A 14,088-nucleotide genomic window follows, 5' to 3' on the forward strand; every position below is an offset into this window, starting at 1 on the left:
CGAACCCAGAGAGAGCTCTGCCTGTTGGGAAAAGCCTTTAAAATCCCTAGGAGTACCTGATGTGCACATCCAAACCTGCCTTCCTTGCCAAAGAGAGCAACTACAAGCCCATCTCCAAAGAAACGGCATCCCCTCCTCCAAAATACAACACATCCAGCGACTGATCCGCCTCCAGTATTGAATATGTCCAACAATTGCCCCTACACGCACAGGGGCCAGAAGAGAAATGTCTTGCTGGACTATTCCTCCCCACAGTACCTTAACATCTGCTCCAGCAACACTGGCACTATGTCCTTGCCTTCCCAAGGAAAGGCACTCCGAGTCTCTTGGCCTTGCCTTGTCTAGTTCTTCTTAAGGTACCCTTGCTCTGCTTCCTTTGCCTACGTCTGCCTTGCCTCGCACTGCCTACAACTTGCTGGCTTTGCTTTGCCCAGCCTACCACTCTTTCCCTTGCCTTCCATGCAGGCAAGGCGCTGCAAACCGAGTGCAGGCAATTGTGGGCAAGTCAAGGGAGAGGTAGGCAAGGCCAGAGCAGTGAGGGGAAAGCAAATGGAGTGGTAGACAAGAGAAGGTCCAGAAGTTAGAGGCAAGGCTGGCTGTAGGAAGGAAGGGCCACTGATGGGAAGGCCAGGCAGAAACAGGAAGGGCTCAGCAAGCCAAGGCCCTGGAGGAAAACAGTAGGCAGGTCATATGCTGGGCATGGCCGTGCAAAGGAATGCAAGGCTCCAGAGGGCTAGCAGGGCAAGGCAAGGCAACTGTTGTGTTGCCAAGGCAAGGCCAGGCAAGGCAGGTGAGAAGTACATTCAAGGACTGCTGGTACACAAAAGTGGCCAGGACCAAGTGCTCTGTGTGGCCTTGATCCCGCGTGGGTCATCTCTCCTCTGTACCTAAAAGACTTGAGCTACCTGCTTTCCCTTGTATGCAAAAGAACTCTCTTTCTGGTCCCCGAGCTCAAGGGCAAAATGTGAATTGCCCCTCCAAGGTTCAAGACATGCAAGGATTGCTCCCAGACAAAGGCTGCCCACAGAGATGAGTGTGGCAACATGCGTCCTCCCCTGGTCTTCCTCTCATGGGATCCTGAAACACCGGAGATGCTTGAGAGCTTTGAGATTCCTCGGAGGAGCAGAAAGGGCAGGGCAAGGCCCAGAAATGTCATTGAAAAGGGGTGTTGAATTCCAGGTGGGGGAGGGGTGAGCAAGGTCATGCAAGGCAAGGGAGGGGTTCAAGGGCAAGGCAAGGCAAGTGGTGGCTTTGCGAGGCGAGGCAAGGCAATGAGGGTCCTAGAAGGAAAAGGAAAGGTGAGGCCAGACCTAGACGAATGTGAAAGGAAGTCAGGTGGGGGATGGGTGAGCAAGTCAGTGCAAGGCAGGGGAGAAAAGGCAGGTTGAGGGAAGGCTACAGAGGGGGCAGCAAGGAAATGCAAGGCATGGGGAAGCATGCGAGGAGTGGGTGCTGCCAGCCGGTGGGGATGGCAGGGGCGGGGCCACTGCAAGTAGCATGGTGGGGATGTGGAGGGGGTGTTAGTGTGCGGGAGGTGTGTGTGTGTGTGTGTGCAGTGGAGTGCAGGGTAAGTGCAGGTGTGTGTGTGCGTATACGGGGGTTTTGTGCCAGGTGCTGTGCCGGGGAGAGCCGTTCCACCGCAAGGAAGGTGTGGGCGTGAAAGGAGTAAGATAGATGTGTCTTTACAAAGAGACCGTGTGAATCTCTCCTTAGACAAGGCTAGGAATTTACAGGGGGGGAAGTAACAGAAGAAAGTATTCGTTCTAGAAACTGTTACTAATCAACAGAGACTGTTGCTCAGCCAAGGCCCTGCTAAATTCCCGAACCTAGAGCAAGGCAGCAAAGACTTCCCAGCATTAGGAATAGTTTGGTTTTCTTCCTTTTCCATTCCAAAAGGGGAGTGCATATTAGAGGGGGGCGTAGAGTAGGCAGTTCCGGAAGTCTGTAATTCCCGAGTACCTCAGAGGGTGCTGTTGCCAGGAACTTAACATCAGAAGGGGGCTGCTTCCCGCAATCATTTGAGAGACTCCATGGCAAAAGCCCCATGGCCTCTCCCTGGAGTTGAAGAATGTTACAGGACTCCTCTGTCTCCTTTTTGGTGGATGAAGAAACTCAGAAAGCCACACTTCTGCCAGAACTCTCCAAGATGCCCCCTTTGCTCCCCGTGACTCCATCACTGCCCAGGAAGCTGTCTTTTCTACCACAGCAGTTTGACATACAGTTAAAAGTCGTGTGGCAGAGAAAAAAGGCAAGAATTGGTTTCCAAGGGATGGCAAACAAGAGATACCAGAACCTTTGGCCCTACCAATATTAAAGCAACTCCATTAAGAGAGTTCTTGCACTTCCTGAGGATTGGCAGAAGCCTATCTCATGATGTATGTTGCTGGGGGTCTTTTTAGACTGGCAAAAGGAGCTGTTGAAGGTTGCTTGATCTGTGCTAAAGCCAACAGCCAAGTTACAAAGTAACTTGCTAGAGGAGGGAGGCCTTGGGCTGCATGGCCCTTCCAAAGATACCAGGTGGATTTTCCGGAGATGCCCCAAGTGGCAAGGCTTAATATCTTCTGGTAATCGTATGTCAGCTAGCAAGGTGGCCAGAAGTATTTCCAACTACTTCAGTAATGACAGGATCTGTTCTTAAGGCATTTTTGGAACAAATCATTCCAAGATACAGCATTGTAGAAGCAATAGATTCAGATAGGGGAACTCATTTTGCAGGAAAGATCCTTCAAGGGGTTTTGGCTTCTTTAGGAACACAATGGAACCTCCATAGGCCCTGGCACCCCCAGAGCTCGGCTCGGGTAGAAAACAATGAAGAGAGAAATAAACACCTTTTGAAGCTGGTAATAGAAACCAAGATGCCATGGGTAGGGCTTTGGACATTGGCTTTGGTGAGAATGAGGGCCCAAGCCAGAAGAGAGATTCAGTTATCTCCCTTTCAATCGTTGTTTGCAATTGCCCTCCTGGTAAGTCTCCACCCAGTGGGGGGGGTAGAGGCAAGTGATGCATTTTTAAAACCATCTGTGGCCAGGATCCTGCTTCTTGTGAAACCCCTTCAACAGGAAACTCAGCTGGCGCAAGCCCGGCCTTTGGACTTTGCTGCTTTTAACATCCAACCAGGAGATTGAGTCCTAATTAAGGAGTAGAAAGAAGCGCCAGTGCTGGTGAAATGGCGTGGCCCATTCCAAGTGTCACTGACGACAGAAAACAGCCGTCAAGTAAGCTGAACACAGGTGAACCCGTCACTCTCGGGTCAAGGTCTCTGAAGCCTCGGAGATTTGCACATCTCAGCTGGAGGAGAAGGCCGGGAGGCCGTGACTGACACTCTGCAGGAGTGGGCCGGAGCAGTAGGCAGTGCTTCGACATCGGAAGAAGCCCCGCAGTCCTACCTTCAGACCGTCTGCTGAAATAGACTGTAAAGGCATCCCTCCTCTAGAATCTCCACTCACTTGGGGGCTAATACTTGTGGCCATTTTGTTACGTTAAGTGGTTTCTGTGTCTTCAATTGCCACAGGTGCTGCAGAAGACAACGGGAAAATTAGACTAGCTAATTAGATGACACTATTAAAACATTTTCCTTACTAATTCTACTTTGATATGGTCAGCTGAGTTTAGGCCAGGAGTGGGAGAATCAATTTGCAGCCTTAGGAGAAGAAGTAGCAAAAGTTTTTAACCTTAGCAATTGCTGGCTCTGTGGAAGGCCAGGAGGATCTGAAGAGTGGCCATAGTTGGCTAGCCCAGCTGAACCTAAATGGTGGGTCAATGTGAGGGCCCACAGTGGGATGGGATTTGGGGCCAAAGAAGGAAGTTCACGGCCACTTCATTCTTCTCCAACAGGCACTTATTGCCTAATAGGATAGGGCGTGTCTATGTAGGAAAAGGCAATTGTCAATTGACTTTCCCTCTGGGCTTGAACAACTGGGTTTGGACCCCCAATTGCCCTCCTTCCAATTGTTCCAAATATCAAGGCAAATGCAATCAAATACCTGTTCGGCTCACTAACAGTAGCTGCGTAAGGCATTCTTATCACACTTACCAAAAATATTTGGAAGCCTGTAAAGCAATGGGGAGGGACAAGGGGTTTTTTTGACCACCTGTTTTTGAGCAGTCCCCACAAAAATTCCACAAGTAGAAGACATGTTGTTTGTGATTATCAGTGGGAATGGCCACACCGGATTGGAACTCAAAGCCTTTTAGTGAGTTCTGCTCCAAATCCAACCAAGCAGCTTGCAGATGTAAATGTAGGTGGGAACCCTGTGCGGGAGCTTGGAAATGCAAATGCTGGGACCCTTATGGTGGGGCAACTCTTGTTGGAGGACCGTTAGGCCCGGGAATCCTGCTGTATTTTGAGCCACCAATTGATGACCATGGGTAGGTTCCTTTGCTAATGGAACACGGGCTTTGAAAGGACAGTATTGGATTTGTGGCCAACATGCTTAGCTCAGGTTACCTCCAAACTGGTCAGGGATATGGTATATTTAGTAGACTGTTGTTCTTTTTGCTACTACAAGTTCTGGGAAATCGCTTAGGAATCAAAATCTGTGATGATTTAATTAGAGAAAAGCAGTCAGCTGATGCAGCCCTGGCTGGAGGGAGCACCCCAAAACGGGGAAATGATGAACGGCCAACAGAACAAGTTACCCAACACGATGGACCAGCCCCTTGGAAACCTAAGGAATTAATCCCAGATGCCTGGGAACCCATTTATCATTTGAAGGAGATAATTAGGTTACAAGCTGTCTCGGAAATAATTACCAACCAGCCAGCCACAGCGCTTGACCTTTTTGCTGAGCAACCCACTTAAATGAGGAAAGCGGTATTTCAACATTGGATGGTATTAGATTATCTGTTGGCAGAAGAAGGAGGAGTTTGTGGGAAATTAAATGACTCGAGCTGCTGTTTGCAAGCAGATGACAGCGGAAAAGTGGTCAAACAAATAACAAAGGAAATAACGTCAGCTCGTGGACCTGTCCAAATGTTGAAAGGATGGGAATGGGACATATTTTCATAGTTAACTGGCCAGCTATGGGCTAAATGAATACGATTTCTCCTCTTATATGCTATCGCAATTCTCATCTTTTTACCATGCGTGACACCATGCTGGCTGCAGCTCTTTCAGCAGGTGCTCAAGGGGATGCCGCTAGCAGCCATGCCTACCTGATCCAGAAATGACTACAAAAGGACAGAAAAGAATGTCACTGCAAATAATAGCAAAACCCAAGAAGACTCCAGAAGAAAAAATTAAATCCATGGTAATTAAGGTTTGTAAAGACAAATACAGAGCAAATAAAAAGAGGAGGGATTAAAAGGAATGAGATGGATGAGTCTTTACAAAGAGACCGTGTGAATCGGCCTGTAGACAAGGCTAGGAAGTTATGGCTAGTGAAGTAACAGAAGAAACTAGGAGTTCTCTAGAACTGTTACTAATCATCAGAGACTGTTGATTAATCAAGGCCGTGTTAAATTCCTGAACCTAGAGCAAGGCAACAAAGACTTAAGAGCATTAGGAATGGGGTTCTTTTCTTTCTTCTCGATGCCAAGAGGGGGGTGCATATTAGAGGGGGGCGCATAGAGTAGGCAGTTCCGGAAGTCTGTATCTCCCGAATACCTCAGCCAGTGGGGAAAAGGAAGAGGGTGCTGTGGCCGGGAACTTGGCATCAAAAGGGGGCTGCATCCCGCAACCGTTTGACAGACGCCATGGGAAAAGCCCCATGGACTCTCCCTGTAGTCGAAGAATGTTGCAGGACTCCTCTGTCTCCTTTTCGGATATAAACCTCAGGCATCGTGGATTAATTTTCCCTAACGGCAGCGACCTGCCGCGTGGTCTCCGTGCTCCTCTCCAGCCCCCCGGGACGTGTAAAATAGTTCCCAGCGGCTCCCACCGCGCGTTGCAGACGGCTGCGCGGCCCCGGGGCTGCCCGCAGTGCTCCCCTGCCCCGCCAGGGCTGCCCGCGGGCTGCGGAGCCGCCTCGCCACCGGCGCGGCCAGGGCCGGGGCCCTTCTCGACAGCAGCCGAGGGGCTGCGGAGCGGGCGGCTGCCGGACGATCAGCTATTTTATGCCGCGCGGTGCTGCCGCCTCCATCTAGCTCTCCATCACGCCGCCGCCCGCCGCCCGCCTGGCGCGCTCACGCTCGGCCGCGCTCGCCGCCCGCCCAGCCTCGCCGGAAGCTCTCCCGCCCGTGCTGTGCCCCGGCTCCGCCGGCAGCTCGGCAGGGCCCGGCCGCACGCGTGCTGCGTGGCTCGGAGCAGCCGCGTTGCGCCGCAGGCGACGGGGAAGGCGGGGCGGGCCGGCGCCATCGTGGTAGCGCGAGGAGAGGAGCGCCCGGGCGGGGCGGCGAGCGGCGCGGCGGTGAGCGCTTCTGCTTCCTGTCGCTCGGCGGCCGCCCACGGCAGGTGCCGTGTGACCCCGCGGAGCGGCCGGGCCGGCCGGGCGGTGCGCGGCGAGGCTTTCGGCCAGCGGCGACCACAGCGAGAGGCTGCTGGCACTGCCCGTGCCGGTGGAGAGAGCGGGGATCCGAGGCCGGCCTTCCCCGGGCGACGAGGGGAGGCCGCCTTTGCCGCGCTGCCCTCCGTGCAGCATGTGGCCGATTCCGGCGAACCCGGGGTCTCCGGAGCGGCGCGGGCGGGAGGGAGTGGGGAGCGCGCTCGGTGCCGTGCCGGCCGCTCCCGGCCAGCGCTGCGCTGCGCCGAGGCGTTTTCCCGCCCGTCCTGGGAAGGACATAAGCGACACCGTAGTTGGAGCTTAGCTGTCAGGGGGAACAACTTCTCTCTGTGAAAAACGAAGTTCACTCTCCTGTGAGAATTTAAAGGGGTTTAATATAAAGACAATAAGAGACACATCAAATAAAGCAACGGGGTAACAGCCAGTTGCCTTGGCGCTCTGCCAAGAGCACACCTGATGCCAGAGGTCAGTCCTTTTTATACCGTTTTTACTGTCTGTTCTTTATTCATATTAAAACTTTTCCTGGAGCTGTTCTGCATGGCCACTCCTTGGTTCCGCCTTTTTAGAGCGTGCCTAGTCTTCTGCCTTGTGGTTTTATTTCTCTTGATTCTTGGGGTTGGGCCCGCTAGGCAAGAGTCGATGGTAGGGTGGATTTCTTAATTCTCCAGACAGTCAGGGCTGATTGCAGCTTTGGGCCTCTTCGTCTCTCCGGGCAGAGTGGTGATAAAATCTCCCGGACTCTCCTGGCCGCCCGTTCTCCGGGCGGAGTAGCCTTTGGGCCCTTTTGCTCCCTAGACAAAGTGTTGATTAGCAGCTTTTCGGGCCTCATCCTCTGTTCGTTTGGAGGTTATCTTACGTGCTCACACTTGCTAACATTCTTGCTAAAAAGAGAGAAAACTACATCCACACAGCAGAAAGCATTTCTAACGTTATATAATATCTACTTTATACTTTGCGAGAAGCTAATATAATATATGTTTATAACAATCCCCCCTTTTCTATTTTATAAATCATTTGGCTTGAGCAATAATTCTTTTTTCTTGGCTTCTAATGTCTGTTCGTTCTTTTCACAGATCAATTTGGCTTCTTCAAGAGGGTCTTTTGTATCACTTTGTCTTTTTAATACCATAATTTTTTGTGCTGTTCCAGACATAGCCAACTTTGGGTCAGTAGGCATTGCCACAACTTGCATGCCTTGAACTATGCTGGTGATTAGCCGAATAAAGCAGGGGATCAAGCAAGGGAGAAATATTAGACTAGCTGTAGCACATAAGAGGAAGAAACCTAGCTTCTTCCACCATTCTTTCCCCAATATGCCATCCCACCAGTTAGCAGACATCATTGATTCCCATTTTTGGACTGGTACATGGGCTATTTTTCTGATTTGGTTGGCCATATCTAGAACGGCATCCCCATTGTCATCAATTTTTAAACAACAGTCCGATGTATTGAACTTCCTGCACACACCGCCTTCTTCGGCCAGTAAATAGTCTAAAGCCAGCCTATTTTGATGTATTGCAGCTCTGGTTTGGCGTTGCTGGCTGACTATTAATTCCATAGCCCCAGCTGTTTCATTGGTTATGATTTCTACAAGAGCTTGGAGTCTGATGATACGATTCAGCATGTAAATTGGGGTCTGATATCCCCAACTTCCATCTTGTGCTTAGGTAGCTGGCCCATCTGTTTCTAATATTCGTTCAGGGGGCCATTCCTCATCTTTCCATTTTTGGAATCCTCCAATTAAATCTCTTTTCTTTCTTTTGAAGTCTTCATAGAGAGGTATACCTAATTGATCTCCCACTGGTTCTGGGAAAAGGAAAAACCCTGGTTGAATGATTCTTAGTGTACAACTCCCTTTCCAATGTGAAGGGAGTCTTGGGGATGCCCTTTTCCCACATATCCAAAAGAAGCCATCTGGTGCTTTCCAATAATCACCTTCTTGTTGATTTATATTCTCCCCAAATTTGGCTATTTCTGGGATTCCAAAATAAGGATTTTTCCTCGTGTCATTACACGGAAAGAGTCCAACTTCATGATCATATACACAGTCTTTTCCTTTTTTCTGGGCTCAATACCAAGTTGGTTTTTCTGGGACCCACCACCTTGAAGTTTTGTTACTCACTTTATAGCTTTTACAGGGAGTGTTTCCTACTTCATTAAGAAAGTTTATCCCAGTTCGCCAGAGGCATTCTTCCCCTATCACTGTTGAACTTAAAATCCACCCCTCAGGTCGGTTCCCCCCTCTTATATTTGTCCGGTTCCATTTAAGGAGTTCTACCGGGCCTACGCTGCTACCTTTCCGTGGCCATTCTTCTGTCATTAAAGCTCCTCCACAGACCCAACAGTTGGTTATGTTAAGTTCTTTACCTATCCTCTCCCCCAATTCCACAAACAGGTTTTTTCCTAACCTTGGGGTTTTTTCCTCTTTGTTGTTTGAGCTTTGCATACAGGTCCTGGTGTGGTGAGGTGAATATAGGGCGAGGTTGCTGTGCTGGCTTTGTATCTTTACTTACCACTTGCTCTTTTACCAAATCTTGGACTGTTCCCCTGGTGGCAGCTGTGGAGCAAATCTATTTTTCTCCTTTTGGACAATTGCTTCTTAGTCTGTTTCCACTTGTTCCTAAATTTTCTGTAATCCAATATTTTTCTCCTTTATGCATGCAAATACCTAATTTGGATGAGTCATAACAGTGACTGTTGGTATGGGTATGAGTAATAAGAAAGAAGCCCCGGTGTCTTTCCATGTAGAGCTTTCGATAGCATTTGTAACATGGTCTTGCCGGTGTCCCAAAAGGGACCAGGAGAAGTGACAAAAGAAGGAATAACAGAGGTCCGGCATGGCTTATACTCCCACCTCCCTTGCCTATGAGGTTGCAACCCATAGCAGGTGTATTGGATCTTCTCGGTGGCGAGTACAGTGGCCGACCCGGTCTTGCCCTCTATTTCCTTGTCACTTCCTTTGTAGCTTTTAGGCAAATTTCTTTTGGCACCTTTTTAACTGTAGTATCTTATCGTATCTTAGGTGTTTCCCATTCAACAGGCACTAGTAATTCCCATCTGCAGAGCAAAGTTATTGCTTTTGTTGCTTATGATTTTGTCTGGATAGGGGGTTGATTTTGTGCTTGACACCCTTTACAACTAGGGTGTCGACGGTGTGAAATGCCAATTTCCCTCTAGATTAATTACTTATATTTGACGTGGTTGGCATGCCCCGTGTTAGAATGATTCAAACAGGGTATATGATGTGGCACTGATGGAAGTTGTGATTCTCCCCCTTCTTAATACAAATCACAGGCTAGAATCAGGACATGAGAGTTCCCTGTTTGATCCAGTCCCAACCCTTCCTGTTTGAAGTGAGAATATTCTTCTCCACGATGTCCCAGAATTTGTCCAGGGGCCACTGATATAAATTTGGCTTTTACTTCTCAGTTAGGTGTGATTCTTTGCATATCCCTTGGATTATTTAGATTGTTCTAGCTCATTGCCACCTGGTCTCCGTTTAAGAATCAATTTGGTATCACCTGGTTTGGATATTACAGTCCACTCTTCAGGTTCTTTTACAGGTCCTTTGATTCTGCTGGCATGGATCTACCCTCGTTCCTTGGTCTGGATTGCGGCCTCAGTCATCAGCAGTACCTGAAAAGGACCCTCCCATTGTGGAGTCAAAGATTGTTCTTTCCATGTTTTTACTAGTACCCATTCCCCTGAATGGATATTATGAATTTTGAACTCCAAAGCTGTGGTTTGAGGGATCATTCCTTTCAGCCGCAAATTTTCAAGTGTTCTGGCAATTGCGGTGACATATTTTTTGACACTTACTTCTCCTACTTCATAAGTGGCTGTTTCATGTTGAGCAGTAAGGAAGGGTAATCCGAACATCATCTCATAAGGAGACACTCCCAGGTCTGACCTGGGCTGTGTTCGGCCTCTCAACAGAGCCAAAGGTAAGCATTTTACCCATGACATTTGAGTTTCAATCATTAATTTTGTTAAAGTTTTTTTCAAAGTCTGGTTCACTCTTTCTACTTGGCCTGAACTTTGTGGGTGCCAGGGGGTATGTAATTCCCATTTTATTCCCAAGGCTTGAGTTATTTGTTGTAAGACTTTGGATGTAAAATGTGTTCTTCTATCTGAGTTTATTTTATTAACCATTCCATATCTGGGAATAATTTGTTCCAGAAGGGTTTTGCATACTATGTTAGCTGTAGCTCTAGTAGCAGGAACTGCTTCTACCCAACAAGTTAGGTGGTCTGCTATTACTAATAGGAACTTCCATCTCTGTATTTGAGGAAGTTTAGTGAAATCTACTTGGATACTTTGGAATGGTCGCAGAGCTAACTCACGGCCTCCTAATGTTGTTTTTCTCATTATTTTCCTAGTCACTCTTTGGCAAGTTCTACAGTTCCCAGTTATTTGTTTTGCTACCCCAAAGATTCCAATACACCCATAATTTTTTAGAAAATGATCACACAAGCTAGCTTGAGTACCCCAATGAGTTTTTTGATGCATATCTTCTAATATTCTCTTAGTGAGTGGCTTATTAAGTAACTGTCTCCCATCAGGAAGTTTCCGTTTTCCAGATTGATCTTGTTCTCCCCCTATCTTAAATAATTCTTTTTCTTCTTCTTTACTAAATTTGGGGATTTCCAATTCTCCCCTTTCTGGGGTCAGGATTAACAGAATTGGTTCAGTCCCATTTTCTGCTGCATCTTTGGCTTCTTGGTCTGCTAGGTTATTCCCTCTTATTTCTGGGGTCATCCCTTCTTGGTGTCCTTTGATATGCACTACGGCTATTTCTTCAGGCAATTTTAATGCTTCCAACACTTCTGAAATCAGGCCTTCATGTATCAGTTCTTTCCCCTTTGAATTTAGTAAACCCCTTTCTTCCCAGATCTTTCCAAAGGTATGTACTTTGAATCAGTATAGACGGTCCCCTTTTTGTGTGCTAAATGCTCCAGTGCTCTCTTTAGAGCGTATAATTCACAAGACTGCGCCGACCAATTTGAAGGTAGTTTTCCTTTTTCGATGGCCTGCATATTTATCCCATCGACTAAGGCATATCTTGACATTCTTTTTCCTTGCAAGCATCTGGATGAACCATCCACATATATTCTTTCCTCTTCTAAGAGGGCTTGTTCAGCTAGATCTTCTCGAACTTTTGTTTGGTATTGAGTAATTTCTAAGCAATCATGTGCCAGGTCATCTTTTGGTTCTCCATACAGGAATTGGGCCGGATTGAGGCTTTTGCTTGCTTCTATAGTTAGATCATTACTGTCAATCAGAATTGCTTCATATTTTAATAGCCTGGAGTCTGTTAACCATTTTTCAGCTTTTTGATTTAGCACATTTCGGACCGCATGGGGTGTGTATACAATCAGTTTACTTCCAAAGGTGAGCTTACGGCTCTCCTCCACCAAAATAGCGGTAGCTGCTATGGCTTGAATGCATACTGGCCAGCCACGGCTTACTGGGTCCAATAGTTTAGCTAAATAAGCTATTGGTCTTCTCACCCCTCCCCATTCCTGGACTAATACACCATGAGCTACTCCATTTTCTGCATTCACATATAAATGAAAGGGTTTTTCTAGTGAGGGTAAGCTTAGGGCTGGTACCGAGGCTAGTTTCAACTTCAGTTTTTCTAATTTATTATCATCATCATCTTTGGTCCATTGTATATTGTCTCCCCCTGTTAATTTTTCATATAAAAATTTTACTGCTTGTGTATATCTTTCAATCCATAATCTGCAATATCCCAGTAGCCCCAGCAGTCTCCTAACCTCCTTTTTTGAAGAGGGAGGAGGGAGGGATAAAATCCCTGTAATTGTTTCAGGACTTAGTTGTCAGCTACCTTTGCTTATCAGGTGGCCGAGATATTTTACTTCTGATTCCACAAACTGTAATTTCCTTTTTGATGCCTTTAGTCCCTTTTCCCCAAGAAAATTTAGAAGCTTTATGGTAGCTCCTTTAACTTTCATTTCATCTTCTCCTGATATTAGAAGGTCATCTCCATATTGGATAAATTGTATTCCTGGGGGAGTGGGGAAGGTTTGTAGTATTTCTCCCAAGGCTTGCCCAAATAAATTTGGGGCCTCACAATAGCCCTGTGGCAGTTTAGTCCACCTCAACTGGTTCTTTTTCCCTGTGTTTGGATCTTCCCATTCAAAGGCAAAAATATTTCGGCTTTCCTCTGCCAGTGGGCAGGCCCAAAAGGCATTTTTAAGATCTACCACACTAAACCACTGATGTTGAGGTGGAATTTTGCTTAAAAGAGTGCAGGGATTAGGAACCATAGGGTAGCAGGCCCGTGTTCTTTTGTTTACTTCTCTTAAATCTTGCACTAATTTATAATTTCCATCAGATTTCTTTACTGGGAGAATAGGGCTATTATGAGGGGATTTACAAGGTTCTAGTGTCCCATCCTTTATTAATTCTTCTATCACTGGTTTTAAGCCTTTTCTCCCTTCTAAAGATATAGGGTACTGATGTACACAAATGGGACCTTCTTCTTTTTCAATTGTGACCCTTATGGGGTCAAGATCTAGTCCACCCCTATTCCCTTCCCTAGCCCAAACCTCTCTGTTAATTTTGCTTTCATCTTCTTGGCTAAGTTTAAACACTTTGGCCGTCATTTTCCCTTCTTCTGGTATGACTCCAATCCCCAGTTGGATTTGTAAATCCCTTCCCAATAAATTGCTGCCAGCCTCAGGAGCTAACAAAGCATCCCCTATCCCTATTTTTGTTTCCCCTTCAATAACCACATCTTTAATGACAGAGACCTTAAATCCTTCCCCCTTTGCTCCTGTTACTTTTACCATATCATTACTCCCTTTTGGAATATTCATCACACAAGTCTTTTCTGCCCCAGTGTCAACTATAAATTCCAATACTTCCTCTTCGGGGCCTACTTTTAAAGTTATCAAAGGCTCCAGATGGTATTTATCCCCCCAAAAGTAGAGCCCATGATTTCCCTATTTTTCTTCTGTGCGTGTCTCTTGAAATCTTTTCAGATCCCTCCTCAGGTGGGGGCATTCTCTTTGATAATGCCCTTCTTCCTTGCAATAGAAACAGGCATCCCTGGGTTGTTCTTGGAATCTTGATTGTGCTGAGGTTTTATTTTTCTCTTTTCCACCATTTCTGAATCTGGAATGTTTAGGAGTGTTACCTGAGGGCTTTAGATTTTTTTTGGAAGGTACTCTCTCGCATAGTGGCTATCATGATCTTTGCTCCCACTTTGGCTTTTTCTTCATCCCTCCGGACATATATATCTTTTGAGCTTCCCTTACTAGGTCTTGTAATGGTTTCTCATACCAATCTTCTATTTTTTCCAATTTTTTTCTAGTATCTGGCCAGGCATGAGTGACAAAGTTAACTCTTAGCAGGGCTTGCCCTGCTAGGGACTCCGGGTCTCTCCCAGAATATTGTTTCATATTCTTTCGGAGCCTCTCCAGCCACTCAGTCGGGGTTTCTTCCTTCCCTTGCTGCCCCTCAAAGGCCTTTCTGACATTTTGTCCTCAGAGTGCCCCCTCTTTTATTCCCTTGATTATCAAATTACAATAATCATTCATATGTCCCCTCCCAGCTTCATCATTTTGGTTCCAGTTAGGAGGTGTAATGGGCATTTTCTGATCCCCGGGTGGACCTTGTTGGT

This window comes from Aphelocoma coerulescens, unplaced genomic scaffold (assembly GCF_041296385.1).
Source record: "Aphelocoma coerulescens isolate FSJ_1873_10779 unplaced genomic scaffold, UR_Acoe_1.0 HiC_scaffold_229, whole genome shotgun sequence".
Taxonomy (NCBI): Eukaryota; Metazoa; Chordata; class Aves; order Passeriformes; family Corvidae; genus Aphelocoma; species Aphelocoma coerulescens.